Raw genomic sequence first — 19,026 nt, forward strand, 5'->3', positions numbered from 1 at the left:
ATAATTAATATCCCTGAACCATTATTGTTATGTTGATTGATGTGACATTGAATTGGCTCAGACACAGGAAGCAGAGGGTGATGGTGCGAGGAACCTCATCAGAACTGGCCGATGTTAAGAGTGGTGTTCCACAGGGGTCAGTGCTAGGGCTGCTGCTATTTTTAATATATATAAATGATTTAGATAGGACTATAAGTAACAAGCTGGTTAAGTTTGCAGATGATACCAAAATCGGTGGATTAGCAGATAATTTGGAATCCGTTATATCATTACAGAAGGACTTGGATAGCATACAGGCTTGGGCAGATTTGTGGCAGATGAAATTTAATGTCAGTAAATGTAAAGTATTACACATAGGAAGTAAAAATGTTAGGTTTGAATACACAATAGGCGGTTGGAAAATCGAGAGTACACCTTATGAGAAGGATTTAGGAGTCATAGTGGACTCCAAGCTATCAACTTCCAAACAGTGTTCAGAAGCCATTAAGAAGGCTAACAGAATGTTAGGTTATATAGCACGATCGGTGGAGTACAAGTCCAAGGAGGTTATGCTCAACCTTTATAATGCACTAGTGAGGCCTCATCTTGAGTACTGTGTGCAGTTTTGGTCTCCAGGCTACAAAAAGGACATAGCAGCACTAGAAAAGTTCCAGAGAAGAGCGACTAGGTTGATTCCAGGGCTACAGGGGTTGAATTATGAAGAAAGATTAAAAGAGCTGAGCCTTTACAGTTTAAGCAAAAGAAGATTAAGAGGTGACATGATTGAAGTGTTTAAAATTCTGAAGGGAATTAGTACCTTGGATCGAGACTTGTATTTTAAAATGAGTTCATCAAGAACACGGGGACACAGTTGGAAACTTAAGGGTAAATTTTGCACAAACATTAGGAAGTTTTTCTTTACACAAAGAACGATAGACACTTGGAATAAGCTACCAACTAGTGTGGCTGACAGTAAGACGTTAGGGACTTTCAAAATTCAACTTGATGTTTTCTTGGAGGAAACAAGTGGATAGGACTGGGGAGCTTTGTTGGGCTGAATGGCCTGTTCTCGTCTAGATTGTTCTAATGTTCTAATATTACACCTCAAAAAACATGAATATGATGCACAGACTCTATTTTATTTCCCTTTTGAAAGGGCTAATGCTATGTATTTGCACTGAAGAATTTTTCTAGTTTATATCAACTACCTGTTGTCACTTCCGGACAGCAGGTCAGAAATATGTCAATGTTCTGGAAGCAACTAACCAACCAGAGAGGCCCTGCTTTCAGTTTTCATTATGTTTTTGCCAACATAAGAAGGCAATTTGCAGCAGTGAGAGTTCTCAACGGAATCGGAACACTTTACTGCACTAAAATTGCAAATGTTCTTTCTAGCTGTTATGTTACAGCAAGGGTTTCTTCCCTGGGTTATTTTCATTTTTATTTTTATACATGTCATTTTTGATTTTGTTTTATGCATTTTGTTAATATGTTATGTTTATTTATTATTCAGTATTTATTTATTGTTTGTTTAAATTGCTGTGACTTCAAATATTTGGACCACCGTAGCATCACTACAGTGGGACTGTACCCTGCCTTTATTTTGAAGGTCTTTTTTGTGAATTTTTGGCATTGTTTACTTGATTTTGCTATTGGTTTATTGAACTTTGTTTAGTCAAATCATTTTGCCTTTTTGCCCTTTTTCCATTTTTATTCTCATTTAAATAAATTATTCATTCATTAAGATTCTTTATTGGCCTTGTTCTTTAGCCAGAGGCTTCATAGTTTCTCTCCCTTAAAGTACATTTTTGTGTTTTTGGCACATTTCAAGTATTTTTGAACTTTTAAAGCCAGTGCCCCATTTTGGACCTATGTAGGCCTGAAAGCCTGCCTTTTGAGTTTGGGGTTTGGCTGCCTGGGTTGAGGCCTGACTAGTGAAGTCCTAGCTAGGTTTTCATTTATTTTGAAACATGTTTACCCCATTTTCGACCATTTTGTGTTATTATTTCACAACACCAGTCTAGCAGTTGACCCCTTGACCGGATAATCTGTTGAATTTTATGTTTTCGTAAATTGTCAATGATACAGCAGCAGCAACTTTCATTTCTGTGTATAAGCCATGCTGTTATTTTTATTTTCTGTTTAATTTGTATTATTTGTGACATTTTGATTATATCATTTCTGTTAATTCTTTTCTGTGCATTATGTACCTTCTATATATGTGACATTGTTCTCCTATGTTACTTGCATTTTCTGAGTGGAACTCTCAAATGGTGTGACCACCCCTTGCATCACTGCTAGGGACCACTATCCATCCATCCATTCTCCAACCCGCTATATCTTAACTACAGGGTCACGGGTGTCTGCTGGAGCCAGTCCAGCCAGCACAAGGGCACAGACACACCAAGCACACTTAGGGACAATTTAGGATCACCAATACACCTAACCTGCATGTCTTTAAACTGTGGGAGGAAACTGGAGTACCCGGAAGAAACCCACGCAGACACAGGGAGAACATGCAAACTCGGGTCTCCTAACTGCAAGGCAGCAGCGCTACCACTGCGCCACTGTGCCACCCGCTAGGGACCACCATTAACCCATAAAAAGCAGGCTGGGAATCAAGTTACTTGGGGTTTTTTTGAATGAGCTTTGTGGAAAGTGTTAGAATTGCTATACTTTTGTTTTAGATATTTTATTGTGTTTTTGGGACTTGTTCACCTTCTGATTTCCTTTCAGGCAGCTCCATTTTGCTTTTTTTTTTTTTTAGGTTTTTCTTGATTTTTTTTTCTTAGTGTGAATAAATATCCTCTTTTATAAAGAATCTTATAGGACTTGTCTCCTTATAAACCAGAGTTTCCTCAGTTCCCACCTTCTGAGACATGTTTTGAGATATCTGGGACTCTCTCTTGTGATTTTTGTACTTTAAAAGGCTATCCTCCATTTTGAGTGTCAGGCTGGTCTCGGGGTTAGACATATTTTGGGCAGGCCAGTCAGGATTCCGGCCTTTTTTTGTGAGTCTTTTGAAAAGCGCCTCCCCCATTATATTATTTTGTGGTGCCAGAATCATAACACATGCTTTCTAATGCTTTCTTACTGTTTGCTTTGAAAGAATCATGAGTTAGAATTTAAAAAAAGAAAAAGAAATATTCCATTGGTGTTCATCCATATGATCTGTCTGCATTATGTTTTTCATTCCACGTGGAAATTGAGAGTGACATTCCTCTTTTTTTATGAAAAACAACCATAACTAGCCAACATTGTGTACCGTGCAAAAGCAGCGCTACCTGGAGACCTTGGTTAGGAACAGGCTGTAGTGATTGCCTTTGATCAGGGCTGCCCTCCCATTCAAAACTATTTACTTTAATAGTGCATCTGGCTGGCCAAACTCGCTAATGCATTCAGAATGTGTGTCACCCCAGCTCCGTATTTATGACACTGTAATGGTCTAACAGGAGCTGTGATAATTCCTAAGGGACTCGAAGGGAGCAGGCAGTAAAAACTACAGGTGTGCCATGCGTGTGGGAGTCTGGCTTGTGGCCACATCTGCTAAAAAGGAAAGTGCCTCCACCTTGAGTAGTTTGAGAAGAAAACAGAAACTTCATGCTGTACTTTCTAAATTGCCTGTCATATGTTTTCCAAGCATTAATAAAGTGGCAGCAATATGGCACTGGAATGAAGTAAATTATGCAGTTTGAAGTACATTATGCAGTGCTAGCTTCAAATTGTACAAAAAAAAAAAACTAACTCTTAGGTTGTGTAGCAGGGAATAATACAGAAATCCTTCTAAAGTTTACATTTCATTGTGTCCATCAGATGGCAAACTTTTTATTTCTGTAATAGCTAGCATGCCATAACCAAAGATCTATAAAGCCACACTTGCCAACATGTTTGCTGTTTGCGGGAAATTTATCCTTAATACATTTCCATCTGGGCCCCGTTTTCTTGTTGAAGAACTTATTTTAAAGTAACAGATGGGATTCACTATCCTGATTCCTGCCATAATTTTAAAAATGTCAGTCATGTCACCTCTCCATTTGCTTCAACTGAACAGGTTCAGTCTTTCTTCATAGCCTAAATCGATGATCTACTCATTAATCACGGTGCATGTTGAATAGCACATGCAGAATTTCATTGTTCTCTGTACACGTGACAGTACTGACCCCATATTACTAGAAGTAGGTTAAGTAGGTTCATTTCACTGGTATGCTGTTATCTGATGTTTGTACTACAAATTGTAAAGCAGTGATGCTCTCTATTGTTCTCAGGTGTCCATGGCTGATGTTGCAATTTGAAATGTGAAGAATGTGTCTGCGGAAAAATAGACACCATGGTGTGTTCCAGTAAGCAAATTCCATTAAAAGAGAATAAAGACGACTGTCCTAAGTAGTGTGCTTTGCTGTGTGTTTACAAGTCAAGCTTACTGTCTCATGGTTTTGTGCCAGGGTGTGATTAAGTTAACAGGTCAAAGTACACGTGTGAATCACATTGTGTGGTGTGCAACTCTCATTCGGGTGTTCATGATGAAATCTGTACTGAATTCGGTAGTGTGTGTACTTCAGTGCCATCATATGAGTCTGCATCTTAAGATATGGTCAGGGGCCTGCAGGGCTCACATGTGACATAAGGAGTGTTGTTCTGTGCACTTAACAATCACAAATTAAGCTACAGGAGTGTTTGTTGTGGGTTGTACTGTACTCAAGATCTTTTTAGTGTACACATGACCCAACTCCATTCTGAAAAGAAGTTAGCAGAGAACAAAATGGGTGGGCATCTACAGCTATAAGCCATTCACACAGACATTACAGAAGGGAAACTGCATGTGAGAATTTTCTGTTTTGATAAGCTCTTTCATGCATGCAAACAATGAATCGTATTGATGGAATATACCACAGATTGTTATACTTAATGTGAATCATTATGACGAACTAAATGCAGTCTTCATTTTACTCATTTCATTTTACTCACTTCATTTTAGTCCACCAGTGCTCACTGATGATGTTGTCTTGGCAAGAAATTTCCCCAAAGTTTGAATACAAATGTATATTGACTTGGAAGGAGACAGTAAGCCTAACTCAGAACTTTAAGTCAAACAGATCATTCACAAAAGATAAAAATGCAAACCAGAACTCGAAAATACAATTCTTGAAGCTTCTTAAACTGGAAAGTCAAAAGCAGAAAAAGGAATTTTAGTGAAATCACTAGTGTATCTCTGCAAACTCAGATACCATGGAAATGCCCAAGCTGATTGCCATGAGAACGATCAACACGTTTGTTCTGAAATGGCAACTGTTATGCTAGTGAAATAGCAAGAAATATTTTTGGAGTAACCAGGAGAAATGCATAGTCCACATCTAAAACAAAGGTTAAAACCACAAAATCAACTGCACCAAAACAAGAGAATAAACCAAAGACAAAAGGTTTAGGAAAGAGTCAAAAACCAAAAAGACTTCAAAATAAGCACATCTTTGACAACAAGAGGGTTTAGAATCTGCAAATTCAGTTACGAAAGTGATCTTTAGGACCTTTTAAAGCCATTGTGTTGTTAGCCAACGGTCTTGCCCCTGACAACATGGGAACTGCTCTAATGATGGAAAGACAAAATATGGGTGATTGTGAGTAATTTAAAATGACTGCAAAAATAGCACAAATAAAAGTAAGCACTAAGTCAAAAAGAGTAATGTTGCTGTGTAATTCTAGGGCATCTCTAAAAAAGATAAGAAAAAAGTGCAAAAAATGTAATAAATGATTCAATCATCGCAGCAGCGCCTATTGTAGTCATGGCATAGGGCTAAACATATTCAGTTTCTTCAGTCACACTAAACTCCAAAACGAAAGTTAAATTCTTCATTTTTGAGTCCCAAACCCCCTAAACAGATGCATTCCAAACAGTAATTTTTACACAAAATTAATAAGATTCATTGATGGTGGAGTGATGGCTCTGAGGCTAAGGATCTGCGCTGGCAGCCCGAATTGAACTCGAATCCCCGTCACTGCCAAAAGAGATGCTACTCTGCTGGGCCCCTGAGCAAGACCCTTAAACCTTCAATTGTTCCAGGGGCGCTGTACAATGGCTGACTCTGTGCTCTGACCCCAAAGGGTATGTGGAAAGATGCATTTCACTGTGTGTTGTCCTGTATAACTATGTATGTGACAAATAAATAAAGAATTATTGATCACCATAGAGTTTGTTATGTGTCTGTGGTAGAAAATAATTTGACAATGGCTTTTAGTTATGAATTTATCGACTATCTCAATGAACTAATTTACTATATATATATATAATATATATATATTGTAAGATATGGCCGGCCATGTACCTTGGCCAATACCCCCAAGCCGCCAGGTGGAGCCCTCCTTGCAGCATGGAGGTCCCCAGAAGACCAGCAGGGCATCATGGACAATGTAGTTTTTATGCACCGCCCTGCTGGATGCCATGGGGGCCACGAGAGGGAGCTGCAGGGAGGACCAAGAGTTCTTCGTGCCCTATGACCCGGAAGTTCGTCATAGGAAGAGCGACGGGCTTCCGGGGTGAGAAAAAGCATTGTTTACCCAGACCCGGAAGGAATAAGGACTTGTGGACTTTTGGATTGGGAACACTTCCAGGTCGGGGAATATAAAAGGACTGTGGGAACTCCCAGGCAATGAGCTGAGTTGGGAGGCAGGGTGGCTAAGCGTCTGGGAGTGGAAGATTGTTTATTGATTATTGTTATTGAGTATTGTGGAGAGGAGCGTGCTTTGTGCACATAATTATTATAATAAATAATTATTTGGACTTTTATCTGGGGTCTGACGTGTGGTCCGAGGGTACAAGGGTGCGAGAAAACCCTAAATCTGTCACTATATATATATATATATATATATATATATATATATATATATTTATTTATTTATTTATTTATTTATTTATTTTTTCTTCCAAACTATGCTGAGGTGTCACCTGCTGCATTCAGGTCTCAATCCATCTGGTTTGTTGTGTGGAGAATGCTCCCAACCTCCTCCTTGTCCTTCCAAATTGGATTTTTTTCAAAATCCATCCATGTGCACTTGGTTTATTGATATGAGGTCGCTTTGAAGTTGTTTCATTTCATATGTTGATGTGATGCCATTTTGATTTTGCTTGAGCACTGCCATATTTTATAGTACAGTAATCCCTCCTTGATCGCGGAGGTTGCTTTCCAGAACCCACCACGATAGATGAAAATCCGCGAAGTAGAAACCATATGTTTGTATAGTTATTTTTATATATTTTAAGCCCTTATAAACTCTCCCACACAGTTAACATTATTAGAGCCCTCTAGACATGAAATAACACCCTTTAGTTAAAAGTTTAAACTGTGCTCCATGACAAGACAGAGATGACAGTTCTTTCTCACAATTAAAAGAATGCAAATATATCTTCACTTCAAAGGAGTGTCTGCATCAGGAGCAGAGAATTTCAGAGAGAGAGAGCTCGCAAAGAAAAGCAAACAATCAAAAAATCAATACGTGTGCTTTTAAGTTTGCCGAAGCACCGCAATAAAGCGGCATTTTTTTAGAGGAGCGTCAGTATCTTCTAAGCAAACAGCCCCTCTGCTCACATCTCCTCTGTCAGGTGCAGAGAACGTCAGAGAGAGAGAGAGAGAGAGCACGAGATTAAAGCAAACAATCAAAAAATCAATAAGTATGCTTTTGTGTTTTTAAGTATGCGGAAGCACCGCGATAAAGCGGCATTTCTTAGAGGAGCGTCCGTATCCACTAGGCAAACAGGCTCTGTGCAAACAGCACCTCTGCTCACACCCCCTCCGTCAGGCGCAGAGAATGTCAGAGAGGGTGAGAGAGAGGCAGAGACAAGCAAACAATCAAGCACTGCGCGGGAAGCATATCTTATAGCATTGAGGAGTTTTAGTTAATATGTAATACATGCTCTGATTGGATAGCTTCTAAGCCATCCGCCAATAAGGTCCCTTGTATGAAATCAACTGGGCAAACAAACTGAGGAAGCATGTACCATAAATTAAAAGACCCATTGTCCGCAGAAATCCACGAACCAGCGAAAAATCCATGATATATATTTAGATGTGCTTACATTTAAAATCTGCGATAGAGTGAAGCCACGAAAGTCGAAGCGCGATATAACGAGGGATCACTGTATTTGTGTTTGCTTGCTACGCATATTGCTACCTTGTGATAGCCAAAAGTCATAGAGCGTGATGTGATTGTTATGACGGAATGAAGGTCACCGCTTTGCACTTCTGGTTGTCCAAGATTCTGACTACAAAATAAAAGCTCATCACAGGGGTAATAGTGTCTATATTTTGCATTTAAGGCTGAATCTCTGATGTGTTCCTTCTAGCATCATATTGGGTTACTTTATTTACAGTAGGTATTTCATTCTTTGAACTCTTCTGTATTGTTCTTGGCCATGGCTTTCACTATTCCATCTCCTGGTACTGTTATTCTTTCTAAGAGACAACCTGGAGTTTCCCCAAATAAAATTTGTTGTCAATACATTGTGTGGTAGGTGATGAGAATGCAGGCCATGCCTGTTAAATAACAGTAACTGCCTGACAGTGATCTTAAAGAAACAGTGTATAACATTAGATATTACAAAGAGATGATTTTTCAGTTTTGCATTTAGAATAAAAAAATACAGATACTGTTCATTGCTTTACTGATCCATGTCTCGGGCTGTTCGTATGCCTTAGGGATTTACGCTCAGTGAGTAAGCCAGTTATATGAAAAATATATCCAGAGGCAGATGAGCAGTGTAGGCAGGTAGACTTCAGTTGAAGTCGACATTCAGCTGCAATTTCGCATTTCCAGTCGGCATCCATGTCTTCAACATAAACACGGGTGAAAATTCAAGCAAGTTAAAATATTAGAAAACATGTCTTTAAATAGAGAACTGAAGAACCGGTGGAGCCAGCTATCTAGACATGATGCTGAAATTTGAGACATTCCAATTTCAACTCAACAACATTTGAAAACATCAGAAGAATAGAAAAATAGATAGATAGATAGATAGATACTTTATTAATCCCAAGGGGAAATTCACATAATCCAGCAGCAGTATACTGATACAAAGAAACAATATTGAATTAAATAGTAATAAAAATGAAAAAAATTAAAATAAAATTAATGTTCGCATTTACTCCCCCGGGTGGAATTGAAGAGTCGCATAGTGTGGGGTAGGAACGATCTCCTCAGTCTGTCAGTGGAGCAGGACAGTGACAAAAGTCTGTCACTGAAGCTACTCCTCTGCCTGGAGATGACACTGTTAAGTGGATGCAGTGGATTATTCATGATTGACAGGAGTTTGCTTAGAGCCCGTCGCTCTGCCACAGATGTTAAACTGTCCAACTTTAATCCTTAAAATACAAGCCATTGTCAGTCATGAGAGTCCGGGGAGCATGTGGGTTCGCTTCCCGCTTCCTCCCTGTGTGGATAGTGCTTTGAGTACTGAGAAAAGCTCTAGATAAATGTAATGAATTATTATTATTATTATTATTTCATGGGTTTTACAAACAACAACATTAGGGGGAAGACTAAGTTTGACACCACCACTAACACATATTCCACTTGTTTCCCTAGAGTGGAGGAGAATCCTATTGAGGATGACTAACGTCTTTTCCAATGCAATGTCAGAAGCCCCACTCCTCCCAGTTGCCCAGGCATAGAAACCTTTGCACACTGGCAAGTCAACATTCAGAATCAGAACCAGTTTTAAGACCAGGATTTGGCTCCTCCATTCTTTCGCTGTTTTGCAGCGCAGACATTTGCCATTATTCTTTTCGCCCTCTGGACACTATTATTGAACAGGGCAACCCACTCAGGACCTCAACACTCATTTGATTGTTGCTTTATTCTGTTTACCTTATGTTGGTATAAAAAGTCCATTCTCATTTACTTTTGTTCTAATATGCTTTCTTTTGTCTTTTTTGGAGATTTCTTACACTTGTGGTCTGCTTTCCACTTACAAGCTTTTATTTTGTATTGCTAATTCTGCAAATCAAAGCACATCACAGAACAGGAAAATGACGAGTCTGAATAAGGAGCTTTTTATCTCCTCCTTTTTTTTTCCTTCTTCAGCCTTGTAGTACAAGCTCTTTCTGCCTTACAAAAAGATAGCCTGCTGACGGGTGACAAAGCTAACAATACACTAAGCCTTCTTTCTCTCCCTCCGTGTACTTTCTGTGGTGGCATGTCGAATTGAAAACCACAGTAGTAATGGCTCCCAGTTCCACTTCCTCCAAACTGGCGAGGCCTTCAGTGGGCACAGTAGCAGCAGGAGAAATGATATTTAAACAATTACTCTTTAGACAAATGGGGGTTTGGGAAAATGTGGAGGCACCTAATAGGCAGCATGTGATCCAATTACCCCTACCAGGGGACCAAAATGAATGTTGTATGCTTTGTCAGGTTGCAGGAAGAGTTGTGGCAATATATGTCAAAGACTGGACACCAGATATCGGAGGAACGATTTCACGCAAGATGTGCAGCTCTGACTCAGGCATCACAATAGAAAAATCAAAAGGGACAGCAGGACATGAGGCTTAGCGGCATGTCAGCTGCTCTCAAGTCAGTCAGACTAAAGCTTTCACGTATGTCTATTTTAACTTGAGCTTTTCTTCCTTTTTTTTCTTTTCTTAAGATCCTGAGTTCTGGTGTCGCCTGGCTGCTATCTCCTCATTAGCATTGAAGTATGTGAATTATCCCAACCTCAGGCTGGAATCAATCGACAGTCACACCATCTAAATGAAAGCAGGCCTGACCAGCAGGCAAAGCCCACTTGCACTCATGTGCAACACATTTGCTATGTCTGTAACTTATGAAGTGCTTTGTTCCTCACTAAACAATAGCTCAAGGGTTTTATGGGAGATTTTTTTTTTTTACATTTTTTAAAGACTGGCTGGGAGAGAGCGTGGCTGGGGGATGTAGTTTTAAAGGCAGGATTTCCTTGTTTTTTGTTATCAGTCATTGTTCGCAAATGAATGTTCTCAGTTTGGCTCTCATAAGACATTATCGTCATTCACACTATGATTCCTCTGATGAGGTGGCTAGAGCCGCCCCCACTGGGGCCAGTGTGCGGTGGATCTCACAGTTATGCCTCTCTGTATAATCCCTTCCTACACACTCCTCGTTAGCACCAGGGTGCAGTGCACAAAAGAGGCAGAATGGGAAATAGCAGCTGCTAAGGTGGCTTCACTCTGGGCTTGGCTGATAATTTGTCCAGGATGAGTCTGGCCAGAAAAGTGTCTGCCCTGCAGGTTTCTGGGTCATAGTAGCCATCGCATGTTCATTAAATGGAAGGCTGCTTCATGCTGAGCCCTACAGGGAAACAACATGCCAAGCACACCTGCCTCATCACACAGCGGCCATTCGGCTTCTGTTACTCTTGTTAACTGGCAGCTTCTAAACTGGCAGACTTTTTCAGGTCACTCATGTCACTTTCAATGTCTTGGATCGTGCGGAGGCCGTCCTCTGATTAGCTTTGAAAGAGCACAATTTTGAGCAAATCTTCAAAATGATATTTTATTCCCACATGCAGTTAATATTACAAGAAGCTGTTGGGCTAATTGAATAAAGTAGAATAGTTCTGAAAAACAGCTAAATAGAAAATAGTGTCTTAATCTTTGTAGACGACTGGAAACTAATTGTTTTATAATCTTTGACAGACTTTTATAGATGATTTGAGTGGAACTGAAAAATGGGTTAATTATTTAATCAAAGGATAGAGCAACAATACTATCTGGTTTTTTTTTTCTAGAACAGGGAGAAATTAAAAATATTATGAATTAATTTTTAAAAGCCTATTTTCATGTACAGCTTGGCAGCACAAGGATTAGCACTAACATCTTGGGTTCAAACCTTGACCTGGCCACTGTCCTTGTCTGCACATTCTCAGTGGGTTTGTGTGGGTTGTTCTGCGGTTACTCAGTTTTATTAGGTTAACTGGAGATCCTCTTTTCAATCCAACAAATGAAATTGTGGCTGAGGTTGCAAGAGGGTCCTAAGATGATCAGACACCTAGTCCAAGTTTAGTTTTTGCCCATTGCTGGCAAGATAAGTATAGGTCCGTAATGAACTGGTTTGAGAATGTTATGTTTTAATGTAACACAGTTACGGGGCACAGGGGTTTACCCTGCAGGCTCACAGCTTTATGTACCTGGGTTCAACATCTGGTCCCTTTCTATGTTTAAATCCAAATGGCCTCCATGTGGCTACTTGAGCTTTCTCCAAAGTCTTTGGTTTCATTCCCTGACAACTCAAGTATGATTGAGTGGACTGTTACTGCAGTCCTGCTAGGATACTCTCAGGTAGACCCAGGAAATGGACGCATGAATAATTTCAATAGACCCCCAAATGAAAGGTTAATTGAAATAATGTTAGCTGTGAGAGGCTCTTTTTAAATTTGAAGAAGTTTTATTTTTTAAGTTTGTATATTCTCACCATTTCTGTATTGGTTTTTCCATTTTTTTCTCCTACATACATCGGCGATTCTGAAATTGCCCTGTATAAAGGTGAGTGTGTGCATGAATGGGTTCTGCTGTGGATTAGCATGTCTTGCAATTCATGTTTTTTTTTACCTTAAGGAATACTTTTGGCCACATTATTTTGAGTTTTTAATTATTATTCATGTTGTTTTTTTATCGATCTGTTAGCGATGTCATCAAAGAACCATTTTGTGTACACCCTCCTTTTTTGTTTGTTGTTGACAACAGCACTCATTGTGGGTCGCGTGATTGGTGGCGCTGCCGGATATAACATTGTGGTTATGTACACTATTTAAGATGGCATCACCAGCATTTGATATTTTGGATGAATTAAATAAAGTCAGGGCTGGATTAACCATCAAGGAAAATAAGCACGTGTTTAAGGGCATCAAGGGAAGGCGGCACTACAGAAATTTTCCATTGACAGATGTAGGTGCAAAACTGCAAATGGTGAAGGTGAGCCAGTTTTCACGAAAAGGAGATCCCACATTAAAAGAAAAAATACATAATATATAGACAATAATCGAAATAATAATAGAATAGTACTGATAGAGGTTAATGATATGTTAATCTTGGAAATACTACAAAATTGGAATCTGGTAACTGCCACCAGGTCCACCAAGGCTCACGTGATCATGCTTGTCTTGGTTATGTTCACTGTCCCATTGAAAGTGAGTGCAGCTCATATATGTGTGACCCGACATTTGCGCGATAAATATATGAGCGGCGACAAAATAGCGCCGATTAAAACATGTCGTCAAAATCGCGCCGAAAAAGTCGCGAAAGTTTCATTAAATATGAATTACTAGTTTAAAGTATATATAATAATGTTTATTTTAGAAGTCAATATTATGAGACGTGGCATGCCATCAGGACTTAAGATCATGCCCTGCATATGTAGGAAGAATTGCAGCAAGACGTCTTGATAGTTGAGCGTATTTAGACTTGCTGGCTGCCTGGCTGCTGGTAATTCCGCTTTGTATACGACGTGTTATGCCAACCCTCAACTGAGTTCTTTGTTCGCAGCATGCCATCAGCAGTTATAACAGTTATAACCTAGCACATAATGTGTACATAATGCGCACGTACGCGTCCCACTCTCTTGGCCTCTCTCGCGATTTTGTCGGCGCGCATTTGTCGAAAACCAGTTAGTGTGTTTGTCGGCGCTCATTTGTCCGTCGCGGTTTTGTCGGGGCACATATGTCTATCGCGCTTTTGTCGGTGAACCCATATATGAAGGGGCACCAAAATCTTTTAAGTGTTTAGGGCCTCTAAAGGTCTTAATCTGGCCCTGAACAAATTTCTTTGCAATTCTCAAGGAGTTTTTTAGTGAAAAGATTTTTCGTTATGACCGAAAGTTTTTTTTTTTGACATTCAGCAATTTCATTTTCAGCATCGGACATTTCTGGTGATGATGCTCTGCGAGGCCAGCATGACATCACAGAGCTGTAGCAGTGCTAGTGGGTGGACTGCAGGACGAGTGACTACTTGTGGTGTAACAGTGCCCATGAATCTAAGTGCACTGATGACCATCTCATAAAGTTCTGGGTCACAAGGTTGGATTTAAGCTGTGAGAAAAATCAGTAAGAGGCGGAAGTGGAATGTTGCCCAGCTTCCAGCTTATTCCCTGTGCAGGCTTTCAGCACTGCAGGCAGGGTGGTCACAGATAAGAAGGTCCAGCTGTCCTTCATAAAAAAGAATGAGTCCTGGATCAGCTGAGGTTTCCAGTTCCATACTGCAGAATGCATGGACAAGATGGGTCCCTTTTCTGTCCCTCTCTATTTTTCTCCCTCTGGTTTTCTTTAACTGTTATGAGCCAGGCATGTCATGGATAACATTTAGTGAGCGACCTGTTCTGTTAGATGGAATTCATATTTATTTATTCTTCAGTTGACTTCAGCCTTCTGATACCAACAAGCCAAACAGGTGTGCAGAAATGAGGCAAGCTTAAGTCAATTCAAGTTTGCAGGTATTCTGCATTTTTGATATTCATTTTCCCAGATCACCAGGTGTTTATAGGGAGCCACTGTATTTACAACCAGCTTCATCCCCCACTTCCTTAAACACAGCAAATGTTTTTGAGATCAGGGACTCTCTTTGGGACTTCTCCCTTTTTTAAAGGCAAGCTGTTTCATAGCTATGGTCACGTTTCTGGCTTTATGATCTGTAACATGAAGCACAAAAGATGAAAATCCCCATTCGCTTTTTACAAGAGACTGACCAACCGCGCTCTGGCTTTAGCAGAACCATATTTGCCAGCCATACTGAGCCAATTAACACGCAATGTTACATCCCGAACGAATTAAAGGGCCATAATGGGATAAATGGGAAAAAGCCAGGCGGTTTCCTCCTAACTCCAAACCATATGGCAGCTCCTCTTAGGGAGGGCATTGTGCCCTCCTCTGCAAGCCTCAAAGTGTGAAATTGGGTTAGAACTCATACCTCATCTCTTTAGCAACGCATCTCATCTTATGAGGTCCCCTAGCCTGAGGGCAAACAACCCACCTTTCAGGAGAGGCAAGCATATCTAATTATCACTCCACAGCACACACATGCAAGCTGCTAAGCCGCTCACTAAGCATGAAACCCAGCCAGGGCGGGCAGTGTCACTGTCAGGCCAAGTTTTATTAAGTTGCTGAATATACAGTACCCATTCAGAGTATTTCCCTTCTCGATGGGGTCTGTGCTGTGTCGGCCGCAGGCGCGATAAGGAAAATCCCATCTAATGATAACAAGTCTCTATAAGGATATGCAGAATGAAATTATCAAAGCAGCAGGAGGGGGTACATTTAGAGGCAAGGCAGCTGCTTTCATTCTTCTCTTTCTTGCTCTCATTCTCTTTGTGTTCCTCAATACAGCATTTCAACGTTTTCCACCATCTGACTGAAAATGCAATTATCTCATTTTTTATGGCAATTCATAACTTAAAGTCTGAGTGGGCAAAACAGAACTGTCACACATTTTACGGTTTTCTATATTTCTTTCTTAACCAAACAATTGCAACAATTGGCTGCTGTTGTCTCTAATTGTTCCTTTTCTACTTCCCCCTAACCTTTGCTATATTTGGCTGGGGTGTGAGTCCTAAAATCTCTCAATGCTGTTCACTTTCATTTTATTTCCTCCACTCCTAAATATAAAAGGACTGTACAACCCAATATATCATATTGTGGTTAAATCAATTTGAATCTGAACTTTGATTAAAAGTATAAAGAAGGCTTTATTTATTCTAACTGCAACGTCTTTTGCTTCTGGTAAAAAACCCTAGAAAGCTAAATACCTAATGTACAAATATGAACTCTTTTTAATCTGATGTGATGCAGACTAAACATATACAGTAATAGGCAATCCAAATCAGTAAAAAAATAGCTTTCAACTCAAATTAAAATGGCCTGCTGCATGTCCAGGAGGCCTAATGCCGATGAGGGCTACAGAGCACCATCCTGAGTGACAATATTTTTTGATGGCCATCAATAGGCACAGCAAAGATTGCAGCTGTACACCTGCAGCTCTATCTTAAGAACGCATTGATGTCCTGCACAGATACTCGTACAGTGCCTAGGATAAGGACACTTTCACATTTTATCATTACACAAACATTGAATCAGAAAGCATTTAATTTGGCTTTTTTGACATTATCGTTGGTCAAAAGAAAAAGACTATTTAATGTCAAAGTGAAAACAGATCTCTGCAAAGTGATCTAAATTGGTTAAAAATATAAAACACAAAATAATTGATCACATACAGCGCCCTCCATAATGTTTGAAACAACAGACACATTTTTAGTGATTTACCCCTCTGCTCCACAGTTTAAAATTACAAATCCAGCAATCTAGACATGATTAAAGTGCACATTGCAGACTTTCATTTAAGGGTATGTGGTGGATGGCCGGGGCCTTTACCCGGCTGGGACGCCTCTTCTTTGTATGGACCGGGGGAACAAGCATGGACAGAATAGTATCTCCCCCAGGATGCTAGATGGCAGCCCCCAAAGGTGGCAGTGGTGCTAGGGATTCCAGCAGGGCTCCATGGGAGATGGAGTTCTCTACAACTCTGTTGGGGTCCAGGGGTGCCGCCAGGGGGTGCTGCAGTTGTTCCTGAGCCTGTGTGGGTGGTTCTTCCACCACACCCGGAAGTGCATTCGGTCATCAAACACCTGGAACACTTCTGGGTGGGCTAGAAAAGGAGCCAGCAGCCCCCACTCCGAGAGCCAGAGTCAGAAGGAGGGAGACAAACCTTGCCGGAGAGGAGTGGTGGAGAAAAGAGATTGGGGGACTGTGTCGTGGGCTTGTGGGGACTGGGGAAGACATTCCACACAAGCAAAGAAAAATAACCATTTGTGTTTTTATAAGAGTGCCTCCTGCATCGGTCTGTGTCGGGTTAAACGTTGGTATAGCAGCATTGTCACAGGTATTAACGTATATTTCAGTCACACCTTGTAGAATTGGCAACACTTTTTATACATGGTCCCCCCATTTCAGGGCACCATAATGTTTGGGACAATTGGCGTCCCACATGTTTGCAACAATAGTGCAGGAATAAGATAGCTAAGCTTGCTTCTATCCTTGGGAGCCTGTAGTTGCCATTTTTCATGAGGACAAGAGCTGTGCCAATTAAAGTCAAAGATGCCATTATGAGGCAAGAATAAAACCATTACAGACATATAATGTAATAATCTTAGGATTACCTAAATCAACTGTCTGCAATATCATTAAGAAGAATGAATGCACTGGTGAGCTAAGTGATTGCAAAAGAACTTATAGGCCAAAGAAGATTTCCACTGTTGATGACAGAAGAATCCTTACTATGGTAAAGAGAATGCCCCAAACACCTGTCCAACAGATCAGCAGTAGCCTTCAAGTGGTAGATGTGCATGTGTCAGAGATTATATCCACAGAACACTTCATGAACAGAAATACAGAAGCTACACTGCAAACTACTAGTTACCCACAAAGACAGAATGGCATGACTACAGTTTGTAAAAAGGTACTAAAAGAGCCTGCAGAATTCCAGAAAAATGTCTTGTGCACAGCCAAGACAAACATGAACCTGTATAAGAGTGATGGCAAAAGCAGACAAAAAGGAACTGCCCAAGATCTAAAGCATAGTACCTCATCTGTTAAACATGGTAGTGGCGGTTTTATGGCTGCCACAGGTACTGACACACTTAACTTTGTTGCTGATGTAACTGCTGATGGCAGTGGCACAATGAATTCTTAGGTGTATAGAAATATCTTATCCACTCAAGTTCCAGTAAATGTCTCAAAACGCATTGGACAACACTTCATCCTACGACAAGGTAATGATCCCAAACATACTTCTAAGGCAAGAAAGGAGTTCTTCAAAACTAAAAAATTGTAAATTCTTGAATGACCAAGCAAGTCACCCAATTTAAATTCAATATGCTGAAGAGAAAACGTAAGGGGACAAGCCCCCAAAATAAGCAGGCGCTGCATGGCTGCATTAGAGGCTTGGCAGAGCATCACCAGATCAGACACTCCACGCCTGGTGATGTCTATGAATGGCAGACTTCAAGCAGTCCCTGCATGCAAGGGATATGTGATAAAGAACTTAATATGACTGGTTTAACATACCTGCCATTGCTATGTCCCAAACATCATTGCGTCCTGAAATGGAGGGAGGGAGGGGTCTATGTATAAAAAGTGTTGTAATTTCTACATGGTGTGACCAAAATATATGCAAATCACTGTACATGAGAGTCTACAATATGCACAATAATACCATCTAAATGGTTTAATTTGTAATTTTAAACTGTGGAGCAAAGGGATAAATAAGAGAGCACTGTAAGTATTGACCCCTTTGACAGCCATGACAGCCTTGCCTCTCACTGGGTAGGTGTATATCATCTTTACAGAGCTGGGGACTTAAATTTTTCCACATTCGTCTTTTCAAACCTGTTTAGGGGCTGTGAGATTGCATAAACAGCCAATTGAACTCAGATCTGAACTAGGATTTGGCCACTCCAGGGGCCTCATGTATAAATGGTGTGTACACACAAAAATATTGCGTACGAACGTTTCCACGCTCAAATCACGATGTATAAAACCTAAACTTGGCGTAAAGCCATGCACATTTTCACGGTAGCTCCAACCCTGGTGTACGCAAGTTCTCCACTCGGTTTTGCAAACTGGCGGCACCAAGCATCAAAGCAGTGCTACTGTTCCTGTGTGGTTACCCTTTCTTTTTTAGATCCACATCCCTGACATCTCTTTATCATATACACTGAAATTAACCGCATATTGTTTATTAGTTTAAGGCATCTGATTGTAATTAACCTGTAACAATATAATGGTCCACGGAATAGCCATAGTATTCTAAATGCCATAGCTGCTTTAGCGTTGTTACTCTCACTGCTACTTTCAGCTGCTCCCTTTAAGGGTTGCCACAGCGGATCATTGTTTTCCATATTACTCTCACTGCACCACTCGGAGTATTTATATCACTTTATCTGAGTGGGGAATCACAGCTCAGTAGCTGATTGATAAGAAAATTGTCGGTATGCAGCATCAAGCACACGCTGCCTCAGCCATGCTGTCAATTGAACTGCTCTCATACG

This window comes from Polypterus senegalus, chromosome 9, assembly GCF_016835505.1.
Source record: "Polypterus senegalus isolate Bchr_013 chromosome 9, ASM1683550v1, whole genome shotgun sequence".
NCBI classification, from domain to species: domain Eukaryota; kingdom Metazoa; phylum Chordata; class Cladistia; order Polypteriformes; family Polypteridae; genus Polypterus; species Polypterus senegalus.